A 27,558-nucleotide genomic window follows, 5' to 3' on the forward strand; every position below is an offset into this window, starting at 1 on the left:
ACGGCTTTTTCCTTACACAAAAAGGGAGACGACTTGTGGAAGCAGCTCAGTCCCAACAAGTTTCAGCATGCATAGCTTCCACTACTTGATATCCATTGGTGAGTCCACATCATGTTTCTATGACTACAGGAAAATATTTGGTGCCAGTAACAATATGTGCATGACAATCCTACAGACGATGTGATAAATTTCGTACTTTCGGAAACGCACAACTTGAATACTAGGAATTTCCAATGGGAAAATAATACAGACAACGCCCTTTGTGGTTGTCTTCTCATTTATGTCTTGCACTATTATTAAATGGCTTCGTTACATCTAAAGTTACAAGATTGCAATCAGTATAAATATGTCATTCTAGAACAACTACTGAATATTTCACTGCCTCTCCGACGAACTTTCAGCAACAGTAAGTGCACTCCCTTTAAACAGAGTCAATATTATCCACACAAGTTGACAACTTCCCAATGTGCTGGGACTGCGGTACGTTGTAACCACAGTTCGCTCTGACAGGAAGTGGTGCAGTTGCATAATAGCGATATGCACGAACTCTTGGTAAACGGTTCCACTTAAGAGTGATGGCAGAAGTACAACATTTGTTAATGAAAATTCAATATTCCTTCTAACTTGTCGTTTGTGAGTTCTACCCATGAGTGACACCCATTTCTTTTAGATTTCGAGTAGGAGATGCCCACATCATAGTACCTTATTCTAGTGTACGAGGATGGGGGAATGTTCATAGCTTGTTACTTTCTTGTCCCCTCCATACACCTTTCCGGCAGCCACCTCCCAATTTTAACTTACCTAGAAGCACAACAATAATATTAACTAAACAACAATATGTTTTAATAAAATAATAATAATTTGGTTACATCAGAGTACACTACAATAGCATAACTTCCAAGAAATTAGAATCAAGAGAAATACGAGAGCGTGGTAAAAAGTAATGTCTACGAATTTTTGTGAGAATGCTCTTATACGAGGGGTTTTCGTAAAGTAAGGAACGACCGGTCGCGAAATGGAAACCACAGTGAAAATCCGAATAAGTTTTGCACTTGTGTGTAGGGCAGTGTCTCTAGTATGCCTGTCGATCGCGTTACGTCGTTCTTTTTGGTTGTTAGCACACAGGAAGCACATAAAAATACCTATAACAATGGTGTCTCCCGCCCAGTGCGAGGGCCTGGAGAGAAATTTCGCCTGAAGCTATGCAGCCAACATTACATAACTGTCGTGCGGTTTCTTCTTCAAGACAATTCTCAGCTGCATTCTACAGGGGCAACGAAGATGCTTCTGCATCGTTTTCAATTGGAACTGTTCGATTATCCACAATACAGTCCGTAATTGTCTCCCTCTGATTTTCATCTCTGCTCACATGAACAGCTGACTATAAGGACATTTTGGCACAGACAACGAGCTGTAGGGTAGCGTAGAGAATTGGCGGAAAGCACTGGCGGCTGGCTCCTATAACGAGGGTACTGGAAAGTTGGTACAACGCACGACAAACGTCTAAGGCGGATTGGGGACTGTGGAGATAAGTAGCTGGAAGTTGTTGCTAACTGTTGCAAATAAAACAGTTTTGATTTTCACTGTGATTTCCATTTCCTTACTTTCCGATTAGCCCTCATAGAATATAAAATAAAACAAATTTCTTTACCTCTACTAATTAATTTCTCAACGTAGTGACCCTGGCGACGAACACATTTCACCCAAAAAGAGACCAGTTTACTGATAGCGTCACCGTAGAATGTTAAATTTTGTTGACGGAGCCACTACATCACCTTTTTTTCAACCGCTTTATCACTACCAAAGGCCGGCCGTTGTGGCCGAGCGGTTCTAGGCCCTTCAGTCCGGAACCGCGCTGCTGATACGGTCGCAGGTTCGAATCCTGCCTCGGGCATAGCTGTGTGTGATGTCCGTAGGTTAGTTAGGTTTAAGTAGTTCTGCGTTCTAGGGAACTAATAACCTCAGATGTTAAGTCCCATAGTGCTCAGAGCCATTTGAACCATTTCACTACCAAAGTGAAGTCCTCGAAGGTGCTGGTAACAGATGAAAATCGGATGGGGCCAAATCGGGACTTCATCGAGTATAATCGATGATGTTGAAACCAAGGCGTCGGATTTGTTGCAGATCTCGTAGGGCTCGCGTGTGTGGCCTGGCATTTCCCTATAGAAGGAGAGATTGCTGCATGGGTGGAGGAACTCATCAAATACGAAACTCGATTACATCGTGCTGTTTCACACGCACCGATATAGCTACATTACGCACACCATGTTATAGACTACTTCTCGGGGCCCTCTAGCGCAGGGAGCTGCTGATATCTAGATATGAATAATAAAGATGCAGAAAGTTAATAACGTTGTTTCATTTATAACAGTTTTCACATAAAAAATTCGGCGGAATTATTTTTCAGCATGCGCTCATACATCATTTGCACGGAAATTGAGAAGCACGTGTATCATTTAATAGTTATAATAGCAACGAACTCTAGAAACTTTGACAATCTCTTATTTTACATAACATATAACCGAAGTGAGCACTCAGCAATGTGTTTCAATTACCACATATGAGAACGATTTTGTACACAAGTCTGTAGGCTACGCTAGAAAGCAAATGGGAGGAATGGTGTTTCTTCCAATCGTTTCCGCCTTTGTTGAGGAAAGACAGTCTCTGTAATATCATTTTGTTAGAGTTTGAGCTTCGTCTCTTTCTCTTGCCTTACTTAGTTTCCGTGCGCTGCCGGTTCTACTTGCGTACGATAACGAACGTGCAGTGGTTGTTATTGGCAGCGACTGTGGTCAAGTCCGTGACTGGGGCCCTTTCTTCAGAGCGAATGTTCATCTTAGAGTGAACCCTACCAGACTACAAGCTAATCCACGTGGACCAGTCCTCAGACAATCAATTGCTGAATACAACTCGTAATTTTCCAAAATACACTCCTAGAAAGTGAAATAAGAACACCGTGAATTCATTGTCCCAGGAAGGGGAAACTTTATTGACACATTCCTGGGGTCAGATACATCACATGATCACACTGACAGAACCACAGGCACATAGACACAGGCAACAGAGCATGCACAATGTCGGCACTAGTACAGTGTATATCCACCTTTCGCAGCAATGCAGGCTGCTATTCTCCCATGGAGGCGATCATAGAGATGCTGGATGTAGTCCTGTGGAACGGCTTGCCATGCCATTTCCACCTGGCGCCTCAGTTGGACCAGCGTTCGTGCTGGACGTGCAGACCGCGTGAGACGACGCTTAATCCAGTCCCAAACATGCTCAATGGGGGACAGATCCGGAGATCTTGCTGGCCAGGGTAGTTGACTTACCCCTTCTAGAGCACGTTGGGTGGCACTAGATACATGCGGACGTGCATTGTCCTGTTGGAACAGCAAGTTCCCTTGCCGGTCTACGAATGGTAGAACGATGGGTTCGATGACGGTTTGGATGTACCGTGCACTATTCAGTGTCCCCTCGACGATCACCAGAGGTGTACGGCCAGTGTAGGAGATCGCTCCCCACACCATGATGCCGGGTGTTGGCCCTGTGTGCCTCGGTCGTATGCAGTCCTGATTGTGGCGCTCACCTGCACGGCGCCAAACTCGCATACGACCATCATTGGCACCAAGGCAGAAGCGACTCTCATCGCTGAAGACGACACGTCTCCATTCGTCCCTCCATTCACGCCTGTCGCGACACCACTGGAGGCGGGCTGCACGATGTTGGGGCGTGAGCGGAAGACGGCCTAACGGTGTGCGGGACCGTAGCCCAGCTTCATGGAGACGGTTGCGAATGGTCCTCGCCGATACCCCAGGAGCAACAGTGTCCCTAATTTGCTGGGAAGTGGTGGTGCGGTCCCGTACGGCACTGCGTAGGATCCTACGGTCTTGGCGTGCATCCGTGCGTCGCTGCGGTCCGGTCCCAGGTCGACGGGCACGTGCACCTTCGGCCGACCACTGGCGACAACATCGATGTACTGTGGAGACCTCACGCCCCACGTGTTGAGCAATTCGGCGGTACGTCCACCCGGCCGCCCGCATGCCCACTATACGCCCTCGCTCAAAGTCCGTCAACTGCACATACGGTTCATGTCCACGCTGTCGCGGCATGCTACCAGTGTTAAAGACTGCGATGGAGCTCCGTATGCCACGGCAAACTGGCTGACACTGACGGCGGCGGTGCACAAATGCTGCGCAGCTAGCGCCATTCGACGGCCAACACCGCGGTTCCTGGTGTGTCCGCTGTGCCGTGCGTGTGATCATTGCTTGTACAGCCCTCTCGCAGTGTCCGGAGCAAGTATGGCGGGTCTGACACACCGGTGTCAATGTGTTCTTTTTTCCATTTCCAGGAGTGTATATATATATATTTATATATACCGGGCTAGTCCCAACATTCAGCGTCAGTTACACGACTCGCAGACATCTGAACACGTTCGCACTTTTCCCTGACTTACAATAGTCGCAGACACCTGGGGTACACTAATTCCGTCCCGGTGTTTACGGGGTGGCGGCAGGAAGGCATCCGGCCACCCCTTTCCACTAACCTTGCCAAATCCGTTCCTAACAAGGCCAACCCTGCGTCAGTGGGGACATGGCACCAGTGAAAGAAAGAAAGGAATAACTTACGACTACTTTTTACAATATTTAAAGGGAAGGACCTCAGCTTATCTTCGATGTCAGCCGCTTAAGGCGTGTTCAAAAAGAAACGACCTAGAGGCCTAATTACAGAAACCAGTACCTGTATGTTAGAAGTACTGACCTTGGGTGTTGAGACACTTGTCCCACTGTGACACAAGGTGGTGAATGGCTGTCTCATAAAATTCCTGGGGCTGTGATGTTGACCAGTTCCGCACATACATCTGGACGTCGTCGTCTGGGGTGTGTCGGAAAGGTTATGCTGACGTTGATCTTTGACCAAGATGGCCCCATTCTGTTTCACTTCCTCCAGCACAGGACAACAGTGAATGCCCAGCATTACGCGCAACCCTTGACCACTCTTCGCTAAGGGATCAATTCAAAACGACCAGGCAATCTCAGTCTTGGGGTCATTCTGCTCCACTACAATGCAAAGCCTCATACGGCCAACACAGTTGCGGCACTACTGCAGAAATTCAAATGGAAGATTCGCGGCCACCTTCCATACAGTCCGGACCTCTCCCTGTGATTACCCCAGTTTTGGTCCACTTGAAAAGGCTCTGAGGGGCAAACGATTCACCTCGGACGACGACGTACAGCTGTACGTGTGGAACTGGTTAACATCGCAGCCCCGGGTATTTTATGAGACAGCCATTCACCGCCTTCTGTACAGTGGGACAAGTGTCTCAACAGCCAGGATCAATACTTCAAACATAGAGGTACTCGTTTCTCTAATTATGTCTCCGGTTCGTTTCTTTTTGAACGCTCTTTATACATCGTAGATTACAAGAAGAAAGAAAAATTACACAGACAATACAATGCCAATACATTCTTTTAGTGCTATTATTTTTTGTTATATCATTATTCTTTGTAGAAAACTGGTTATAAGAATAATAAAACATATTGTTGTTGGAAATTATTTACGTTTCAGAATATAACAATAAGTCACAATATAATACGCAATAAGACGTTTCTCAGTTTTCACTTAAAGGCTTAAAAATCATTTTTGGAAAAATATTCATCTCTTCACAAATCTCGAGCACTGTCGCATTCACTGGTGACACAAACTACTGGCATTGACATTACATTCGATAGCCAAGAAAAAATAACAGCACGTTGGTCCTGTTTGGATACGTTTGGTAATAACTTCGCCATAGTCCATGTTTCTGCATTTATCGCATGCAAGTCGGAAAGACACGGATGACCTAGTAATCTTTTGCTTACATGTCAGTGCCTCTATACCCGTATAGGAGTTGCGCAAGGTTGCATATACGATGTTGTAACACCCTAGGATGGAAACTTTTTGATCCTCCCTTCTATGGAATGTCAAGGTCTGGAGGATTTCCTCAGTCTTCACCGTCAGGAGTTTCTTGTAGGTCACGTGATACTTTATTTAGTTGGCCGAATGGACGCCGACACGTAGAGATGGAAGGTGGAGGGCTAACTCTTCAACATTTCGCGGGAGAGAAAAAAACAGTGCCGTATCTCGCTAAGTTAACACTAAACCAAGAGTGAAATATCGTAGACAACCAAACTGTAAAGGTGCACTGTGCATCAGCTGAAAATTAATTAAAGAGAGGTTAGATAGCATCCCAGAAATAGGTCTGAGTAAGCTAGATTAGCACCAACCTCAACTCAAATTAATAGTGGTCAGACTTTGATGGGCTGGTGTACCCCAATAAGAGTACGTATCAAACCATCTCCATCGTAGATATAAGGGGTGATTCAGCTGCCCTCACTGATGTCGTTTTATGCCGTCCGCAAATCTATAACTGACCTTCAAAAACCACGTGCGATATTTTCATATTCTCTCATTCGCTACCCGCAAACTCTTAATCCCAGATGAAAATAAACAGAACATTTTTCTAGGAAATTTATTATACATAAATTTCGTACTGGGATACGTTTCCGCTAGGCCCCATAATTTTCGAGTATTTCAAGAAAAAAAGCATCCTCCCACCCACACTCAGCCCCCAACCGGTCACAGGATTAAGTTTGTAAGGTTGGATCGAAATGTCAACGTAATTAGATTTAGCAAAACTTTTACAGAACTGATTATTCTTTCATTGTCCTAATAACGTTAGCAAAATACCCGACTATGCTGGTGGCACAATAGCCCATTCAACAGAGACCAAAAACGGTAAAATATCAGGAATAGTTAGTGCACCCGGAAATTTTTGTACAGTAGTGGGAGTGTGTACCACGAGGAGTATATTAGAAATTCTCACTGGTGAAGAAATGATCGTGGGGGTGGAGGAGCTTTGATCAATTCTATTCGGCTTTCCTGAGTAACTCGAAAACTGTAGCCTTGAGCGAAAACGTATCCCAGTACAAAATTTAGCTACATTAAATTTTTTATGTTAAGCCACTGTTATTTTTTTCTGAAGGACTAATAGTTTGCTCGTAGTGAGTGAGAGGATATGAAAATCTCTCTCGTAACGCATGGTATTTAGAAGCCAAATACAGAATTGCGGGCTGCATAAAACGACACAGGTGGGGGTCAACTGAATGACATTGTAAATTATGGCACGAATTTATAGTAGTCGCACCCTAGAGTAGCACATCATATTAAAAAACTCATATGTCAAACTGAAGTACTTAAATGTGGCGTAAGGGGAGTTAGAACGGACAATTTTTTTCCACATTTTAGGACTTTTATCTCATTATAATATTTGCAATTTTCCCCTTAAAAAATATAAATATCACTTATAAATTCACATGGGAGGCATTTTATTATATATAATCTACACCAGTTGAAAATGTTAAAATTTTTGCGTACATTACTACAAGATCTAATAAAATCGGTAATTTTTTATATAGGACGCTATGGATTGCTGTGTTATAAAGATCATGACCAGAAGAGGATGACCACCAGGTTGAGGAAGTTGAAACAAAGTTTGAGAGACAATAAACTTTCTAATGTAAAACCATACGAGGCAGCCTGTCAGACAAAATGACTGATGAACTATAGCAGTATCATGGGATGACCACTAGAAATAACACTGAGGATTTGTTAAAAATGAAGCAGGCAGTAAGGGCTTCCTTCTTCCACAGACTGTCAACTGATGAAAAACAGGTACACTACCTTTGCCCTCCTTGATCTGATTCATGGCGCAATTACCGCAATACCCAGTAATCAGATAGTTTATACAACCATAAACATCCCATACCAGCAGCAGTCACGGATAACATAAAACCTATTTACAGCTATTTACAGGGACCTGGCAAATTCTGAATTACTGAAGAAGTGTCTGCATGGTCAGACTCAAAATCCCAATCAGTCGTTCAGTAATATTATATGGACTCGTTTACCAAAAAATGTTTTTGTTGGAATGAAGACACTAAAGTGAGGGGGGGGGGGGGGTCAGTGATGCTGTTACTGCTTTTAATGATGGCAACATTGGTAGGGTGAATGTGATACAGCATATGGGAATTGATACTGGAGCCAACTGCATCAGAGAGCTTGAACGGATGGACAAGGTTCGCATTGATAAAGCAGAGTATGCAGCACAGTTGGCCGCTAAGGAGTCCAGAAAGAAGAAAAAAAAGAAAAAAATTTGGAAAAAGATCAAGAGGATGACATACAGCATGGCGCAGGGTGCTTCTGAGTGACTCACAATAAAAAAAAGCATATATTAAGTGAGTTACAGTCTTTTGAAACTTTAAAAGCTCTTCCTGAAAATGTACATTTTCTGTTGTATTTTTACCGAAATCTCAGAAACCACTTCTAGAAGAGTATTCAAATTTTCAGAGAATAATAACATATATGTCCTGATCCTACTGAACTATAAGAAGAACACAGTGTTATGTATAATTAAAATTATTTACGATAACGCACAAAAAGTACACAAAATTTTAACCGTGTAATTAAAAAATAGTATTTCCGAAAGCAGTGACTGAAATGCATTTATTGTATTTCAGTAGACTCAGAACATACAGTTTAATGTCCTGTAAAAGTTTCATGTCGATGGCTACAGTGGTTCTTGAAATACACCGAAGCCGTCACTAAACTTAACATTGTCGGGATAAGGTGTACCAACTCCCCTTAAAGAAAGAATTACGTTGATTGTATCCTTCAAGTTTTCAAAATGCACACAATTTTATGTCATTCAACTATTATTTTCAGTTCTGTAAAAAAAACTGGGCAGTCATGCCTACATAATCCTCATAAATGTTATTATTTTCTTTTCAAAACTGATAACGGTTAATTTCGCCCTGAAAAAATGGTATAATAGTGCAATGGGAGACGCTGAAAGCGGGAGACCACGTTCTCTGCCTCTGGTGTACACCTAGCCCAGCTGCCAGCACAGCTAAACTAACTTGCCGAGTCAACGGAGGGTAGCGCGACTTGAAACAGAATGCCGTCAAGCTCCACGGCGTAGTACAGTCGTTCCTGCGAAGCTGTCTAATGTGTAATGAAGTTCAGAGAAGACTCTCTCAACACCTACTATAAATCCTTCTAAAATTCGTGTACAGCTCTTTATTCATCCTCAGAACATTACGGCCGTCTCCTGCACGTAATTCATAAATTAAAAGTTACAAAGAATGCTTCTTAACAAAAAAGAGCTTTTTTGCGTCATCGATCTATCCTCAATATTTGTCGGAGCGACCCTAGAGAGATAAGTGATGAAGACGGCTGCCGACCGACACTGACCAGCAAAAATATTATTATCATCGACCTACTGTCGGTATAAACCCAACCAGGCGATATGTAGTATCAGTGAGTGTGCTTTCCGCATGTAGAATGGGACAGACTTTCGATGTATCTGAGTCTGACCTAGGGCAGACTTGATGCCTTGAGGCTCAGAAAACTGTTGCAGAAGCAACGAAAAATGCATGCCAAATTCAGAAGAACGCAAAATCCCCAAGATTGGCTAAGTTTCACGGAAGCTCGAAATTTAGTGCGGACGTCAATGCGAGAGCTTTTAATAGTTTCCACAATGAAACATTGTCTCAATTCAAAATATTGTAGAAAATCCCAAGAGATTCTGGTCGTATGTAAAGTACACCAGTGGCAAAAAACAGTCAATACCGTCACTGCGCGATAGCGATGGAAATGTTACCGATGATGGTGCCACTAAAGCGGAGTTACTAAATACAGTTTTCCGTAATTCCTTCACGAAAGAAGATGAAGTAAACACTCTAGAATTCGAAACCAGCACAGCTGTTAGCATGAGTTACATAAAAGTAGATATCTTAGGTGTTACGAAACAACTCAAATGACTTAAGAAATGCAAGTCTTCCGATCCAGACGGTATACCAACTGGGTTCCTTTCAGAGTATGCAGACACAGTAGCGTCTTTCTTAGCAATCATATACAACCGCTCACTTGACAAAGGTCTGTTCCTAAGGACGAGAAAGTAACACAGGTCACACCAATATTCAGGAAAGGAAAGAGGAATAACCCATTGAATTACAGACCCATATTACTGACCCCAATTTGCAGTAGGATCTTTGAGCATATACTGTACTCTAACATGTGAATCACCTTGAAGAAAATTACTTATTGATACATAACCAAGACGGATTCAGAAAACATAGATCTTGCGCAACAGAGCTAGCTCTTTATTCCGATGAAATAATGGGTGCCGTCGACAAGAAATCTCAGATCGATTCCATATTTCTATATTTCCAGAAGGCTTTTGATACCGTTCCTCACAAGCGACTATTAATCAAATTGCGTGCATATGGAGTATCGTCTCAGTTGTGTGACTGGATTCGTGATTCCCTCTCGGGGAGGTAACAGTTCGTAGTGACAGACGGTTAATCATCGAGTAGAAGAGAAGTGATATCTGGCGTCCAGCAATGTAGTGTTCCTGATTTATATAAATGATCTAGGTGATAATCTGAGCAGCCCGCTTATATTGTTTTGCAGATGATGCTGTAATTTACCGTCTAGTAAAATCATGAAACGATCAATTCCAAGTAAAAAATTATCTAGAGAGAATTTCTGTATTGTGCGAAAAGTGGCAATTGGCACTAAACAAAGAATAGTCCGAGGTCATCCACATGTGTACTAAAAGAAATCCTATAAATTTGGGGTATGCGATAAATAGCGCAAATCTAAGGGCTGTCATTTCTAGTAAATACCTAAGAATTACAATTAGGAGCAATTTAAATTGGAAAGACCACATAGATAATATTGTGAGGGAGGCGAAAAAAAACTGCGCTTTGTGGACAGAACACTTAGAAGATGCGACAAACCCACTAAAGAGACAGCCTACATTACACTTGTCTGTCCTCTGCTGGAATATTCCTGCGCGGTGTGGGATCCCTACCAGGTAGAATTGACGGAGGTCATCGAAAAAGTGCAATGAAGGGCAGCCCGTTTCGTGTTATAGCGCAATAGGGGTGAGAGTGTCACTGATATGATACGCGAGTTGGGGTGGCAGTCACTGAAACAAAAGCGGTTTCCTTTGCGGCGAGATCTGTTTACTAAATTTCAATCATCAACTTTCTCTTCCGAATGCGAAAATATTTTGTTGACACCCACCTACGTAGGGAGAAATGATCATCATAATAAAATAAGAGACATCAGAGCTCGAACGGAAAGATTTAGGTGTTCCTTTTTCCCACGAGCCATTTGAGAGTGGAATGGTAGAGAAGTAGTGCGAAAAAGGTTCGATGAACACTCTTCCAAGCACTGAATTGCACAGTAACCATGTAGATGTAGATGTAGATGTAGACGAGCATTTAGGAAACTGCACGACTTGTTGGGTGTTCGAGAATTGCTGTGGTGAGTGTCTTTAAAATGTGACGAAACCAGTGTGAAACCACTTACAGATGTCGTGGGGTTGTTGGGCGGCCATCCCCTCATTACAGATACCGGGCCTCGTTTGCTGTGCAGGCTGTTAAAATATATAGGCGCTACAGTGTGGAACCGCTCATCCGCTCGGGTCGCAGATTCGTATCCTGCCTCGGGCATAGATATGTGAGATGTCCTTAGGTTAGTTAGGTTTAAGTAGTTCTAAGTTCTAGGGGACTGATGACCTCAGAAGTTAAGTCCCATAGTGCTCAGAGCCATTTGAACCAACCAATCTCTTAAAGCAGCATAGGCGGAGAACTGTGGCGGAACTAACATCAGCCTTTAATGCTGGGCGGGGTACAAGCGTACAATGCACTGAACACTACTAACGAACGTCCTCCGCAGCCGACGACCCTTGCTTGTACCAATGTTACCGTCACGACATCGGAAACAACGATTGGAATGAGCACGTCAACACCGGAACTGGACATGGATGCAGTAGCAGAGCATTGCCTGATCTGATGATCCCCGATACCTTCTTCATCAGGCCGATGGGAGGACGCCAATCCGTCGTCTTCCAGGGAAACAGCTCCTTGACAGTTCATTGCGGGACGGAAAAAAACTGGCGGCGGCTCCATTACGCTCTAGGGAACATTCACGTGTGCAAGCATGAGTTCAGTGGAGCTCGTGCAAGGTGCCATGAGGGCCAAGGAGTATCATACACTGATTGCAGACCACATACACCCCTTCATGACGATCATGCTTCCGGCCGGCAGTGACATTTTTCAACAAGATAATGCTCCATGTCGCAAGGCCAGGAGTGTGATGGAGTGGTTCGAGGAACACAGTGGTGAATTCCAATTGATGTCCTGGTCGCCAGATATGAACCTGATTGAATACATCTGGGATGTGATACAAGGTGGCGTCAGAGCTCATTGTCCACTCCCGCTCCTCCCCAGAATTTACAGGGATTAGGTGACTTGTGTGTGTCAGCACCCTCCAGTAACCTACCAAGGCCTCATTGTTTCCATGCCACTACACGTCGCCGCTACTACTATCCATGTAAAAGGTGGACATACAGCTATTATCTAGGTAGTCGCAATGTTCTGGCCGATCAGTGTGTTCCATCCGTACTGGACGCAGTTCAAAATGGTTCAAATGGCTCTAAGCAATATGGAACAACATCTGAGGTCATCAGTCCCCTAGACTTAAAACTACTTAAAGCTAACTAACCTAAGGACAACACACACATCCATGCCCAAGGCAGGGTTCGAACCTGCGACCGTAGCAGCAGCGCCGTTCCAGAATGAACGATTAGAACCGCTCGGCCACAGGGGCCGGCTGGACGCAGTTAAAAGCATTCGTGCATGCACCGCAAATTAGCTTCAAACTGAGGCTGTGTGTCTGTCTTTGTTTCAGTTCTCTTCGTTGCCGTCCTGTTTCCAGGAGGTGACGGGTTGCCGGCCGAAATAATTGAAGAGGACGTGTACAGTCAGCCGATTTCAGACACTAAAGATTGCATCGGAAAGGATCCAGTAGAACTGCCAGTACCACAGCCTAAAGAGTGGCGGACTGAGGGTAAAATCGATGACGACTGGGATCCAGAAAAGAAGGTGGACGTGGTAGATGTAACATACAAAGAGGTCGTACCAGGTAGCGGCGACTGGGATAGCAGAGACGACAAAAACAGTGGCGCATGGGAGTCTGGTGAGAAAGGATGGAAGAAACATGGCAGACGAGGGAGGAAGAAAGGTCACGGTTTGGGTAGAACTGTGTCGCGACTGGCGCACGGTTATTGAGCGAACTGACAACATCGTCGTTCAAGAGCTGCACTGGTAAGTCGAACTAGCAACTAAGTCTTTAAGGCACGATATGATGTAGCATAGAAAATTAAGAAGCATAGTAGTAAGACTTTCACCCATAGTCCAGAGATAGCGCCTTTGGTTAGTAATTAAAAAGAATTCGGTTCCGGATTCAAGAACCACCACTGCTTGTATTTTGAATAAAAATCATCATGCAATGGCGGCCGAAGACGTTCGGCATCGGAAAAGAAGTCAGGCTGATTCTGCCAACGGCCTTGACCATGAGGATGGAGAAGCCTATAGACGTTCAGGGGGTGGGAAAGTTCCCCTAAAGGTGGAAGAATAAACAATGATCAATAGTATGAGGATGAAGTAGGAAATGGAAACCACTACATTAAAGACACATAATGTGTAGTCACAGGACATGTGGCCTGTAATTAAAAGTGTGTCATGATGATTTCTCGGATCTCCAGGAGGGACTGCCGAAACGAGGGTGACCATGAGAAAAAAACTGAATAACCAACGAGAGGATAATTTTCTACAAGTCGGGGCATGGAGTATCTGAAGCGTGAACCTAACAGAGAAACTAGAAAGTCTGAAAAGAGAAATGCTAAGGCTAAGTCTAGATACAGTGGCGGTCAGTGAAGTCAGATGCAAAGAAGACAAAGATTTCTGGTCAGATGATTGTAGAGTAATGTCAACAGCACCAGAAAATGGTATAACTGGACTAGGACAAGTTATGAATAGGAAGGTAAGGTAGAGAATGAGTTACTGTGAACAGTTCAATGATAGCTTGCTCTATTCAGAATCTACAGCAAACTATTCTATCGCTTGAGCTTTGTCCCACAGATACGCAGGGTCAGGCATCGTTAATCTGATTTGGCATGTTAATAGTTGAGGGGCGGGTGGATGCCCTTCCTGCCGCCACCCCGTACCCATGGGACGGAATTAGTGTACCCCAACTGTCTGCATCGAGTGTAATCCATGATATAGTGCGAATGTGTTCAGATGTCTGCGAGCCGTGTAACTGAGGCGGAACATGGGGACCAGCCCGGAATTCACCTAGCTGGATGTGGAAAACCGCCTAAAAACCACATCCAGGCTGGCCGGCACATCGGCCCTCGTCGTTAATCCGCCGAGCGAATTCGATGCAGGGCCAGCGCGCCTACCCGAGTCCAGGAAGCCGCGCGTGAGCGCTCTCGGCTATCCTGGCGGGTTATCTGAATCTACACCGATAAAAATAGTTCAGGTGTACACGCCGAGGTCGAAAGCTGAAGATCAAGAGATAGAGAAAGTATTTGAGGATACGGAACTGGTAATTTAGTATGTAAATGTAGAAGTTAAACTAATCGTCATAGATGATTGCAATGCGGTTGTAGGGCAAGGAGTAGAAAAAAAAGTTTGCGAGAGAATATGGGTTTGGTACTAGGAATCATGGAGGAGAAAGACTGACATCTGCAAACATTTCAGCTCTTAATAGTGAATACTCTGTTCAAGAATCACAAAAGCAGGAGATATACTTGGAAATGGGGGTCATGGGAAGATTTCAGTTAGATTACCTCATGGTCAGACAGAGATTCCGAAATGAGATAGTGGATTGTAAGGCGTACCCAGGACCACATATGGACTCATATCATAGCAGTGGTGAAGAGTAGGCTGAAGTCTAAGAGACTAGTTATGAAGGCTGACGTCTAGAGTAACTGTTGAAAATATCAAAACGAAAGCCGAAGTTCTAAATTTCACATTCAAGAAATCGTTAACACAGGAGACTCGTCCCTCATTTCCAAGTATTTCAAAAATACCCCCTTTTTACCATTGGACAGACTTCCGTACGGACAACATAGTAATAATCGTCCCTGGCGTGGAGAAATACTGAAAGATTTGAAAACAAATAAATCACCAGGTTCAGATGGAATCAAAATCTGATTTTACAAATAGTACTCCACGGCATTGGCCCATCACCTAGCGTGCATTTATCGTGAACTTCTCACCCAGCACAAAGTCCCAAGCGAATGAATAAAACGCAGGTGACTCCAGTATATAAGAAAGGTAAAAGAACGGACTCGCAAACTTACGCACAAGTATCCCCAACTTCGATTTGCTGCGGAATCCTTGGGAATGAGAAGCTTATGTCTATGAATCAACATGGATTTAGAAAGCATCACTCGTGCGAAACTCAATTTGCCCTTTTCTCATATGATATACTGCGGACTTTAGATGGAGGGCAACAGGCAGATTCCATATTCTTAGATTTCAAGAAAGTATCTGACACGATGCTCCATTCCGGGCTGTTAACGAACGTACAAGCATATGGAATAACTTCACAGATATGTCAGTGGCTCGAAGAAGTAAAAGAACTCAGTATGTTCTCCTCGACAGCGAGAGTTTGTCAAAGACCAAAGTATCGTCAGGAGTGTCCCAGGAAAGTGAAGTAGGGCCTCTCTTGTTCTCCATAAACATCTGTCAGACAGGTTAGGTAGCAATCTGCGGTTGGCTGCTGATGATGCTCTGGTGTACGGTAAGGTGTCGAATTTGAGTGATTTAGACAAAATATCTAATTGGTAATACTGACCCTACGACTTATCTTAGAAGCTAGATTAAGGAAGGGAAAACCTACGTTTGTAGACTTAGAGAAAGCTTTTGACAACGTTGACTGGAATACTCTCTTTCAAATTCTAAAGGTGGCAGGGGTAAAATACAGGGAGCGAAAGGCTATTTACAATTTGTACAGAAACCAGATGGCAGTTGTAAGAGTCGAGGGACATGAAAGGGAAGCAGTGGTTGGGAAGGGAGTGAGACAGGGTTGTAGTCTCTCCCCGATGTTATTCAATCTGTATATTGAGCAAGCAGTGAAGGAAGCAAAAGAAAAATTCGGAGTAGGTATTAAAATCCATGGAGAAGAAATATAAACTTTGAGGTTTGCCGATGACATCGTAATCCTGTCAGAGACAGCAAATGACTTGGAAGAGCAGTTGAACGGAATGGACAGTGTCTTGAAAGGAGGGTATAAGATGAGCATCAACAAAAGCAAAACGAGGATAATGGAATGTAGTCGAATTAAGTCGGGTGATGCTGGGGGAATTAGATTAGGAAATGAGACACTTAAAGTAGTAAATGAGTTTTGCTATTTGGGGAGCAAAATAACTGATGGTGGTCGAAGTAGAGAGGATATAAAATGTAGACTGGCAATGGCAAGGAAAGCGTTTCTGAAGAAGAGAAATTTGTTAACACCGAGCATAGATTTAAGTGTCAGGAAGTCGTTTCTGAAAGTATTTGTATGGAGTGTAGCCATGTATGGAAGTGAAACATGGACGATAAATAGTTTGGACAAGAAGAGAATGGAAGCTTTCGAAATGTGGTGCTACAGAAGAATGCTGAAGATTAGATGGGTGGATCACATAACTAATGAGGAAGTATTGAATAGGATTGGGGAGAAGAGAAGTTTGTGGCACAACTTGATCAGAAGAAGGGATCGGTTGGTAGGGCATGTACTGAGGCATCAAGGGATCACCAATTTTGCTTTGCAGGGCAGCGTGGAGGGTAAAAATCGTAGAGGGACACCAAGAGATGAATACACTAAGCAGATTCAGAAGGATGTAGGCTGCAGTAGGTACTGGGAGATGAAGAAGCTTGCACAGGATAGAGTAGCATGGAGAACTGAATCAAACCAGTCTCAGGACTGAAGACCACAACAACAACAACATCTAATGGGTGTGATGTATGGAAGCTAGCTCTAAATGTGGAAAAATGCGAGTTAACGCGGATGAGTAGGAAGAATAAACCTGTACGGTTCAGATGCAGTATTACTATGGACATACTTGACACAGTCAAGTCGTTTAAAAACCTGGGCGTAGCGTTAAAAAGCGATCTGAAATGGAACGAGCATGTGAGAACTGTGGTAGTGAAGGCGAATGGTCGACTTCGAGTTCTTCGGAGAATTTTTGGAAACAGTGGCTAACATATAATGGGGATGGCATTTAGGACGCTGGTGAGGTCTGCTCTTGAGTACTTCGCTAGTTTTTGGGATCCGTACCAGGTCGGACTGAAGAAAGAAAGTGAAGCATTTCAGAGGTGGGTTGCTAGATTTATTACCAGTAAGTTCCAACAACACGTAAGCGTTAGAAGATCCTTCTGATTCTTCTTTTCTAGAAACACCATTGAGAAAATATGCAGAACAGGTGTTTGAAGCTGACCGTCAAACGATTTTACTGCCGCCAACGTACATTATCCGTAAGACCACCAAGATAAGATCTGAGAAATTAGAGCTCATACGGAGGCATCTTGGGCACGTTTTCCCTCTCTCTGTTAGCGAGTGGAACTGGAAACGAAATGACTAATAGTGGTACAGCGTACCCTCCACCACGCACCGTACAGTAGCTTTCGTATTATCTATGTAGACGTAGATGCAAACTGAATACGCAAAGAAGCGGGACACGGAAGAACTAAGGAATGAAGAGATATGCTTGAAGTTACTTGAGTATACTGACACTACGATAAGGAGTAGCTCAGTAGGCACTTCAGTTGAAGAGAAACGGACATCTCTCAAATGGATAATCACAAAAGGTGGATATAAAAACCACGGGGAAAAGAGAAAAAATACTTCACCTGGTCGATGAAAAATTGAAGTACAAAAATGGTCAGGGAAATCCAAGGTTACAGAAATATAAGTCACTTACCAATGAAATAAATAAGAAGTGCAGAAAAGCTAACACGAAATGACTGCAGAAAGAATTTTAAGAAATCGAAAAAGAAATGATTGTCGGAAGGACTGACACAGCATACAGAAACTTCAAAACAACCTTTGGTGAAATTAAAAGCAAGGGTCCAAGAGTTCAGTGGGTATTCTTCTGTTAAATGCACAGGAGAGAGTAGATAGGTGGATAGAGTACGTTGAAGGCCTCTATGAGAGGGAAGACTTTCCTGATGAATTGATAGAAGAAGAAACAGGAGTTGATGTAGAAGGTTGGGGATACAGTATTAGAGAGAATTTGAAAGAGCTTTGGAAAACTTAATATCGAACAATATCTGCAGAATTTCTAAGATCGTTAGAATTTCTAAAATCGTTGAGAGAAGTGCCAACAAAACGATCATTCAGGTTGGTGTGTAGACTGTATGAGTCTGGCGATATACCATTTGTCTTTCGGGTAATCATCGTCCACACAATTTCGAAGACTACAAGAGCCGGCAAGTGTGAGAACTACCACAGAATCCGATTAACAGCTCATGCATCCAAGGTGCTGAGAACAATAATATCCAGGAGAATGGAAAAGAAAGCTGATTATGCGTCAGGTGATGATCTGTTTGGCTTTAAAAAAGGAAAAAACCAGAGAGGTAATTCTGACGCCTCTGATAGTGCAAGCAAGACAAAAGAAAAAATGAAGGTACGCTCATAGGATTTGCCGAACTCGAAAAAGCGTTAGACAATGTCAAATAGTGTAGGATGTTCGAAATTCTGAGAAAAATTAGGGTAAGTTATATGGAAAGACGGGTAATATTCAATATGTTCAAGATCCAAGAGGGAATAACAAAGGTGTAAACGCAAGACAAAAGTGTCCGGATTTAATGTCAAGATGAAAGGATTTCAATTAGAAGATTCGCTGATAACACACTTATCCTTGGTGAAACTGAAGAGGAATTACAGGATCGGCTGACTTGATTGAACAGTTTAATGTACAGAATATGGACTGAGAGTAAATCGAAGAAAGTAATGAGAAGTAACAGAAATGACAACAGCGAGAAACTAAACATCAGAATTGATAGTAACGAAGAAGATGAAGTTACAGAATTTTGCTACCTAGGCAGCAAAATAACCCTCGACGGATGGAGCAAGGAGGACATAAAAAGCACAGGCAATGTAAACGTTTCTGGCGAAGAGAAGTCTGCTACGTAAGAAATTTCTGAGAATGTACGTTGGAGCACAGCATTGTACGGCAGTGGGACTTGGATGAAGGAAAACCGGAACAGAAGAGAATCGAAGAATTTGAAATGTGGTACTACAGAAGAATCTTGAGAGTAAGGTGGACTGATAAGGTGAGAAATGAGAAGGTTCTCCGCAGAACTGACGAGGAAATGTACACTGCTGGCGATTAAAATTACTACATCACGAAGATGACGTGCTACAGATGCGCAATTTAACCGACAGGAAGAAGATGCTGTGATATTCAAATGATTAGGTTTTCAGAGCATTCACCCAAGGTTGGCGCCAGTGGCGACACCTACAACGTGCTGACATGAGGAAAGTTTCCAACCGATTTCTCATACACAAACAGCAGTTGACCGGCGTTGCCTGGTGAAACGTTGTTGTGATGTAAGCAGGAGAAATGCGTACCATCACGTTTCCGACTTTGATAAAGGTCGAATTGTAGCCTATCTAGATTGCGGTTTATCGTATCGCTGCTCGCGTTGGTCGAGATCCAATGACTGTTAGCAGCATATGGAATCGGTGGGTTCAGGAGGGTAATACGGAACACCTTGCTGGATCCCAACGGCCATGTATCACTAGCAGTCGAGATGACGGATCGTGCAGGCACGTCTCCATCCCTGAGTCAACAGATGGGGACGTTTGCAAGACAAGAACCATCTGCACGAACAGTTCGACGACCTTTGCAGCAGCATGGACAATCAGCTCGGAGACCATGGTTGCGATTACCCTTGACGCTGCATCACAGACAGAAGCGCCTGCGATGGTGTACTCAACGACGAATCTGGGTCCACGAATTGCAAAACTTCATTTTTTCGGATGAACCTGGGTACTGTTTACAGCATCATGATGGTCGCATCCGTGTTTGGCGACATCGCAGTGAACGCATATTGGATGCGTGTATTCGTCATCGCCATACTGGCGTATCACCCGGCGTGATGGTATAGGGTGCCATTGGTTACACGTCTCGGTTACCTCTTGTTCGCATTGACGGCACTTTGAACAGTGGACGTTACATTTCGGATGTGTTACGACCCGGGGCTCTACCCTTCATTCGCTCCCTGCGAAACCCTACATTTCAGCAGGAAAATGCACGACCGCACGTTGCAGGTCCTGTACGGGCCTTTCTGGACACAGAAAATATTCGACTGCTGGCCTGGCCAGCACATTCTCCAGATCTCTCACCAATTAGAAACGTCTGGTCAGTGGTCGTCGAGAAACTGGCTCGTCACAATACGCTCTTGATGAACTGTTGTAAATTGTTGAAGCTGCATGGTCAGCTGTACCTGTACACGCCATCCAAGCTCTGTTTGATTCAATGCCCGGCGTACCAAGGCCGTTATTACGGCCAGAGATGGTTGTTCTGGATACTGATTTCTCAGGATCTATGTCCCAAACTGCGTGAAAATGTAATCACATGTCAGTTCTAGTATAATGTATTTGTCCGGTTAATATCAGTTTATCATGTGCATTTCTTTTTGGTGTGGCAATTTTAATGGCCAGTAGTGTATATATGGGAATTCGTGATCCACTGGAAAAAATAGTAGAAGACGGATGACCAAAAAGAAAAAGTTCCCTAGTTCTTCTTCCATTTATATTAACCCAACCAACTGTTTTCTGTGACGGTGTTTAGGAATAATAATGATAGTAGTTCCTTTATTAGCAGCGTGCTATTTTCATCTAAGAAGAAACACTTTTTTGGAGCTACGTGGAATAACAGTCGTGTGGTAGTGACAAAACAAACTAGCATTAATCCATTAATACTGCGTCGACAAACATATTCTTTTAAATAGCCGAATGGATCAAATTGTTTTAACCCACTTAAAGTTACTGCGGCTGTGTATCAGTGCACCTGTGAAACGCGAGAACCATAAATACCTGTAACTTTTACTCCATTTTTTCCTTTCAAATACATATTCAACTTGTAAGGGCTTGAGGAAATTCTGTTTCTTGAGCAAAGGGAAAGTGTCAGTCCGCAACGCAGATTACGGGCAAGAAGTTCCGAGATTGATTTTATTCCTGGCGTCTAAGAGAGATCGGCGCATTAAGTACACTGAAAACGTAAACTAACAATTCTAAACAAAATATGTGTATTCGTATTGTGAGTTGTGAGCGATTACTGTTAAAGAGTACATCTTCGGCCGCAGTGCGTCAAGATATTGTGTAACAAATCGCAGTGGAGGAACAAACTGAACATCTGCAAATCGTGTATTAAAGACATTCTCCAAAATGTTTTGGAGGGGAAAGGGGACTGCAAAGTTCGTGCCACACATGTTGATTCCCGAACAAAAACAACGGCGAGTATACTGGCTGCCGCGAATTGATTAAAATGTAAAGTTAAATAAATAGGAAGGTCAGCGTTGGCTCAGACACTGGTCTGACTTTAATTTGTACAGCACTGAAGGAGATCACTATGTGATCGAAAATCGATTCTGATATCAATAAAACCTCAATATTACGGCCAACGCTGAACTTTCTTTTAATTTAACATACATGGTCGTTGTGCACACAGCACTCCATGGAGTGGCCAATCAATAAAATGCAAAACGTGGACTCTTCTTCGCTCGAAAAAATGATCACTGGTAACGAGACTTGGTGTTATCAGAACGAAGCTACCACAAAACGACAAAGTGCAGAAATACATATGAAGGATCAACGCTTTGACGACATAACGGACATTCAAATCAATCTGACGCTTGAGCTGAAATGCATCGGAAAGAGGACTTTTCTGACAGTTTCTCATGGTTGAGTGAGCGTTCTGTGCATTGTACTCAAGAAAGGGGACATCATGTAGATTATCTGAAACATTAAAAAGGCTACCTTTTTTATTGATCTAGTCTCGAAACTTTTTGGACTGACAGTATACACTTGAAGATAAGAACGAAGCTGTTTGTAGAAATTTCATTTCTGAAAGTAAGAAAAGGCCTTGAAAAGCCAATAATTAAGAAATCTGAAAGTTAACGTCTACAAACAGAAATTTCCTTACACAGATAGAAAAAAATCGCAACAGCAAGAAAGAGTTACGCAACATAAATGAAAGTTGGTAGGCGTGTTTCTAAATACACTCCTGGAAATGGAAAAAAGAACACATTGACACCGGTGTGTCAGACCCACCATACTTGCTCCGGACACTGCGAGAGGGCTGTACAAGCAATGATCACACGCACGGCACAGCGGACACACCAGGAACCGCGGTGTTGGCCGTCGAATGGCGCTAGCTGCGCAGCATTTGTGCACCGCCGCCGTCAGTGTCAGCCAGTTTGCCGTGGCATACGGAGCTCCATCGCAGTCTTTAACACTGGTAGCATGCCGCGACAGCGTGGACGTGAACCGTATGTGCAGTTGACGGACTTTGAGCGAGGGCGTATAGTGGGCATGCGGGAGGCCGGGTGGACGTACCGCCGAATTGCTCAACACGTGGGGCGTGAGGTCTCCACAGTACATCGATGTTGTCGCCAGTAGTCGGCGGAAGGTGCACGTGCCCGTCGACCTGGGACCGGACCGCAGCAACGCACGGATGCACGCCAAGACCGTAGGATCCTACGCAGTGCCGTAGGGGACCGCACCGCCACTTCCCAGCAAATTAGGGACACTGTTTCACCTGGGGTATCGGCGAGGACCATTCGCAACCGTCTCCATGAAGCTGGGCTACGGTCCCGCACACCGTTAGGCCGTCTTCCGCTCACGCCCCAACATCGTGCAGCCCGCCTCCAGTGGTGTCGCGGCAGGCGTGAATGGAGGGACGAATGGAGACGTGTCGTCTTCAGCGATGAGAGTCGCTTCTGCCTTGGTGCCAATGATGGTCGTATGCGTGTTTTTCACCGTGCAGGTGAGCGCCACAATCAGGACTGCATACGACCGAGGCACACAGAGCCAACACCCGGCATCATGGTGTGGGGAGCGATCTCCTACACTGGCCGTACACCTCTGGTGATCGTCGAGGGGCACTGAATAGTGCACGGTACATCCAAACCGTCATCGAACCCATCGTTCTACCATTCCTAGACCGGCAAGGGAACTTGCTGTTCCAACAGGACAATGCACGTCCGCATGTATCCCGTGCCGCCCAACGTGCTCTAGAAGGTGTAAGTCAACTACCCTGGCCAGCAAGATCTCCGGATCTGTCCCCCATTGAGCATGTTTGGGACTGGATGAAGCGTCGTCTCACGCGGTCTGCACGTCCAGCACGAACACTGGTTCAATTGAGGCGCCAGGTGGAAATGGCATGGCAAGCCGTTCCACAGGACTACATCCAGCATCTCTACGATCGTCTCCATGGGAGAATAGCAGCCTGCATTGCTGCTAAAGGTGGATATACACTGTACTAGTGCCGGCATTGTGCATGCTCTGTTGCCTGTGTCTATGTGCCTGTGGTTCTGTCAGTGTGATCTGATGTATCTGACCCCAGGAATGTGTCAATAAAGTTTCCCCTTCCTGGGACAATGAATTCACGGTGTTCTTATTTCAATTTCCAGGAGTGTACATATTAAAGGTGATGTCTATTCAAATCTCGCCCCAGCCTTTGAGATTGGATGTCAGAAGCAGATGTTAATCAAGAATGCCTTTAAGGCGACAAATGCTCCATTATCAGTACCTCACAGAGTTTGAACAAGGTCGTTTAAGAGGGCTACGAGAACATGGATGTCCCTTTTCCGAAACTGCATAAAGGCTTGGCAGGAATGTAGCCACTACACACGACTACTGGCAGTGGGGGTCACGAGATTATACGTACGCAAAGATGACCAGGCTCCTGGCTGCTACGTGGCTCAAAAATGGCTCTGAGCACTATGCGACTTAACTTCTGAGGTCATGAGTCGCCTAGAACTTAGAACTAATTAAACCTAACCTAAGGACATCACACAAATCCATGCCCGTGGCAGGATTCGAACCTGCGACCGCAGCGGTCGCTCGGCTCCAGACTGTAGCGCCTAGAACCGCACGGCCACTGCGGCCGGCTGCTACGTGGAATTATCACCCTGGGGTTCTGCTGCATCACACTCCATCTGCAGCAACAATTTGGGCAGCAGTTGACGCTACAGTGACGCAACCAACTGGTACGCGTACATTTCGATTTCTTCAACGAGAGCTCCGAACCAGACGCTCTGTTGCGTGCATTCCACTGATCCCAAACGACCGCCACTTGCGATTGCAGTAGTGTCATATGAAAGCCCATTGGAGGGCAGGGTGGAGGTCTCTTGTGTTTTCTGATGAAATGTGGTTCGGCCAGTGTGTGTGTTGGTTAGAGGGAGTAACTGACCCGTCTTCGTGCTAGACACACTGGCCGTGCACCTGGGCTTACGGTCCGGGCTGCACTTTCGTATGACAGCGGGATCACTCTCGTAGTTATCTGACGCAGTCTGATTGCAAGTTTGCATTTCAGTTTGGGGATTCGATCTGTTGCGCTGCCATTCATGGACAGCATTCAGGGCGTGTTTTCAAACAGGATAATGCTTGCCAACATATCGCTGTTGTAACCCAACATGCTGCACAGAGTGTCGACACGTTGCCTTGGCCTGCTGTATCACCAAATCTGTCTCCATTGGAGCATCATATTCAGCCAGCATTGACAATCCCTATATTGACCGACCAAGTGCAACAGACATGGAACTCCAGTCCCCAAACTAATATACCACACCTTGCTTTTATTTAACATTCAGGCGGTTAACACCAGTTTTATTGTACTAGCGTTTCACATTTGCAATGACTTATCTTGCACTTACGTTAACCTGTGGTCCTGCAATGTTAATCGCTTAAATATGTTACTTAGACATGCCAGAAATTTCATTATTCTACACTCATGCTCATAAATTAAGGATAATGCTGATACATGACGAAACAACGCTCTGGTGGACGGTTAGAGGGTTTAAATCACCTCGGGGTATGACACGCGGTGCATTTGACCTGCGGGCGTCGCACGGTGGCGCTGGCAGCGGTCCACATACGCAGAGGTGTGTTGGTGCATGCCAGAGTACGGCGCAGCGAGTAAGTGTACAGACGTTTGCAGACGTGCTAATGGTGACTGTGTGTTGAAAATGGCTCAAAGAACACATATTGAAGACGTTATGAGGGGTAGAATACCAGGGTGACTGGAGGCTGGTCAAACACAGCAGGTCGTAGTGCAGGCCTTCCGTGGGGCACAAAGTGTGATCTCAAGATTATGGCAACGATTCCAGCAGAGAGGAAACGTGTCCAGGCGCTGCAGTACGGGACGTCCACAGTGTACAACACCACAATAAGACCGATATCTCACCAGCGGTGCCCGCGGACGGCCACGGAGTACTGCTGGTAGCCTTGCTCGGGACCTTACCGCAGCCACTGCAACAGTTGTCTCCAGACACAGAGTCTACAGGCGACTGAACAGACATGGTTTATTCTCTCAAAGACCTGCAAGGTGCATTCCACTGACCCCTGGTCACAGGAGAGCCCGTAAAGCCTGGTGTCAAGAAACAGTACATGGTTATTGGAACAGTGGTCCCAGGTTATGTTCACAGACGAGTCCAGGTGTAGTCTGAACAGAGATTCTCGCCGGATTTTCATCTGACGTGAACCAGGAACCAGATACCAACCCCTTAATGTCCTTGAAAGGGACTTGCATGGAGGTCGTTTGAGACCTGTATGGAGGTCGTGGTTTGATGGTGTGGGGTGGGATTATGATTGGTGCACATACACTCTTGCATGTCTTTGACAATCTTAACAGGTCAGGTGTATAAGGACGTCATTTTGCACCAGTATGTCCGCCTTTTCAGGGGTGCAGTGGGTGCCACCTTCCTCCTGATGGGTGATAACCCACGGCCCCACCGAGCTGCCATCGTGGAGGAGTACCTCGAAACAGAAGATGTTGTGGTTGGCAGGAGAGCCAACACCGTGTTACTAGAGGAGGCCGAAAGGCACGCGATTTAGGTCACGCAGGCTGGCGTGAGGTCTGGAACAGGACAAGGAAATTAGAATTGAGAAATAACGGACGTAGCTGGTGGAATACTTAACTTTAATCCATTAATGACGAATGTCGGTCTTGACGGTACATGATTCAATATCAATAATAATTGATAATGGCGCCTTCCTACGTCGTAGCAAATAACGTAGCTGAAGGCTATGCTAACTATAGTCTCGGCAAATGAGAGCGTAAGTTGTCAGTGAAACATCGCTAGCAAAGTAGGCTGTACAACTGGGGCGAGTGCTAGGAAGTCCCTCTAGACGTGCCGTGTGGCGGCGCTCGGTCTGCAATCATTGATAGTGGCGACACGCGGGTCCGACGTATACTAACGGACCGTGGCCGATTTAAAGACTACCCCCTAGCAAGTGTGGCGTCTGGCGGTGACATCGCAGGAGATATCAGGCCAATGGAATGGCCTGCCTGTTCTACAGACCAAAATCCCATCGAGCATGTCTGGGATGCTCTCGGTCGACGTATCGCTGCACGTCTTCAAACCCCTACGACACTTCAGGAGCTCCGACAGGCACTGGTGCAAGAATGGGAGGCTATACCCCAGCAGCTGCTCGACCACCTGATCCAGAGTATGCCAACACGTTGTGTGGCCTGTGTACGTGTGCGTGGTGATCATATCCCATATTGATGTCGGGGCACATGCGCAGGAAACAGTGGCGTTTTGTAGCACATGTGTTTCGGGACGGTTTTCTCAACTTATCACCAATACCGTTGACTTACAGACCTATGTCGTGTATGTTCCCTATGTGCCTATGCTATTAGCGCCAGTTTTGTGTAGCTCCACGTTCTGCGACAGCACATTCTGCAAATATCCTTAATTTATGAGCACGAGTGTACTTTAATTAAAAGTATTTTTGGTGTTTCGATTTTTTCTGTTAGCGTATTTTAAATTGAATACAAGAACAAACAGATTTGCTTCTGCAATTTTACGGTATTTTGTAAACACACATACTTGATACTTCGTATCAGAAGATGCTAGCGACATGTGACATCAAATTATACATTGTCAAGTGATCGTAAAGTCAATATTCACACATATCTTCGATGATTATCTTTCAAAGTACTCTAATGAGATGTTGTTGTATTTGTTGCTTCTTTCAGTATGTTGCCTTTAAGAGTACCAATCAGCAGACTAAAACTATGGACTGTTGTTTCAGAATTCTTATCATCTACGTAACTGAATACGGAAGCTCATGGAGAAGCTCAACATCTACTTCAGGAAGACTGAGAACACAACGACAATTCCATTTGTCAACCATAATGGAAATTAATATAGTTGAATAAATACCTCTTAGTGGGAATCAATGGCTATTCTTTCAGCACTTTCATGTGACCATAAACAGAAAGTACGAACGGAGGATTAATAAGCAGCCTACATCAGTGGAGAACAGAAGTTACAAACTATAACAAAGCCCATGTTAATTTGTTCAAAACACCACACAGGGGCATTATTTTCACATTATTGTCTCCGACAATACGTATTTAGTTACAAATGTTGTTACTAGGTACTATCA

At 44.6% G+C, this 27,558-nt stretch overlaps 1 long non-coding RNA gene across 1 annotated transcript; it reads left to right on the forward strand.

Annotated features, from left to right (window-relative positions):
* Nucleotides 1–27,339, forward strand: LOC126267426 (uncharacterized). Its single transcript, XR_007549003.1, has 3 exons — nucleotides 1–98; nucleotides 12,796–13,211; nucleotides 27,202–27,339. It is a non-coding gene; the product is annotated as an uncharacterized LOC126267426 (long non-coding RNA).
* Nucleotides 27,340–27,558: the final 219 nt, after the last annotated feature.

This window comes from Schistocerca gregaria, chromosome 4 (assembly GCF_023897955.1).
Source record: "Schistocerca gregaria isolate iqSchGreg1 chromosome 4, iqSchGreg1.2, whole genome shotgun sequence".
NCBI lineage: Eukaryota > Metazoa > Arthropoda > Insecta > Orthoptera > Acrididae > Schistocerca > Schistocerca gregaria.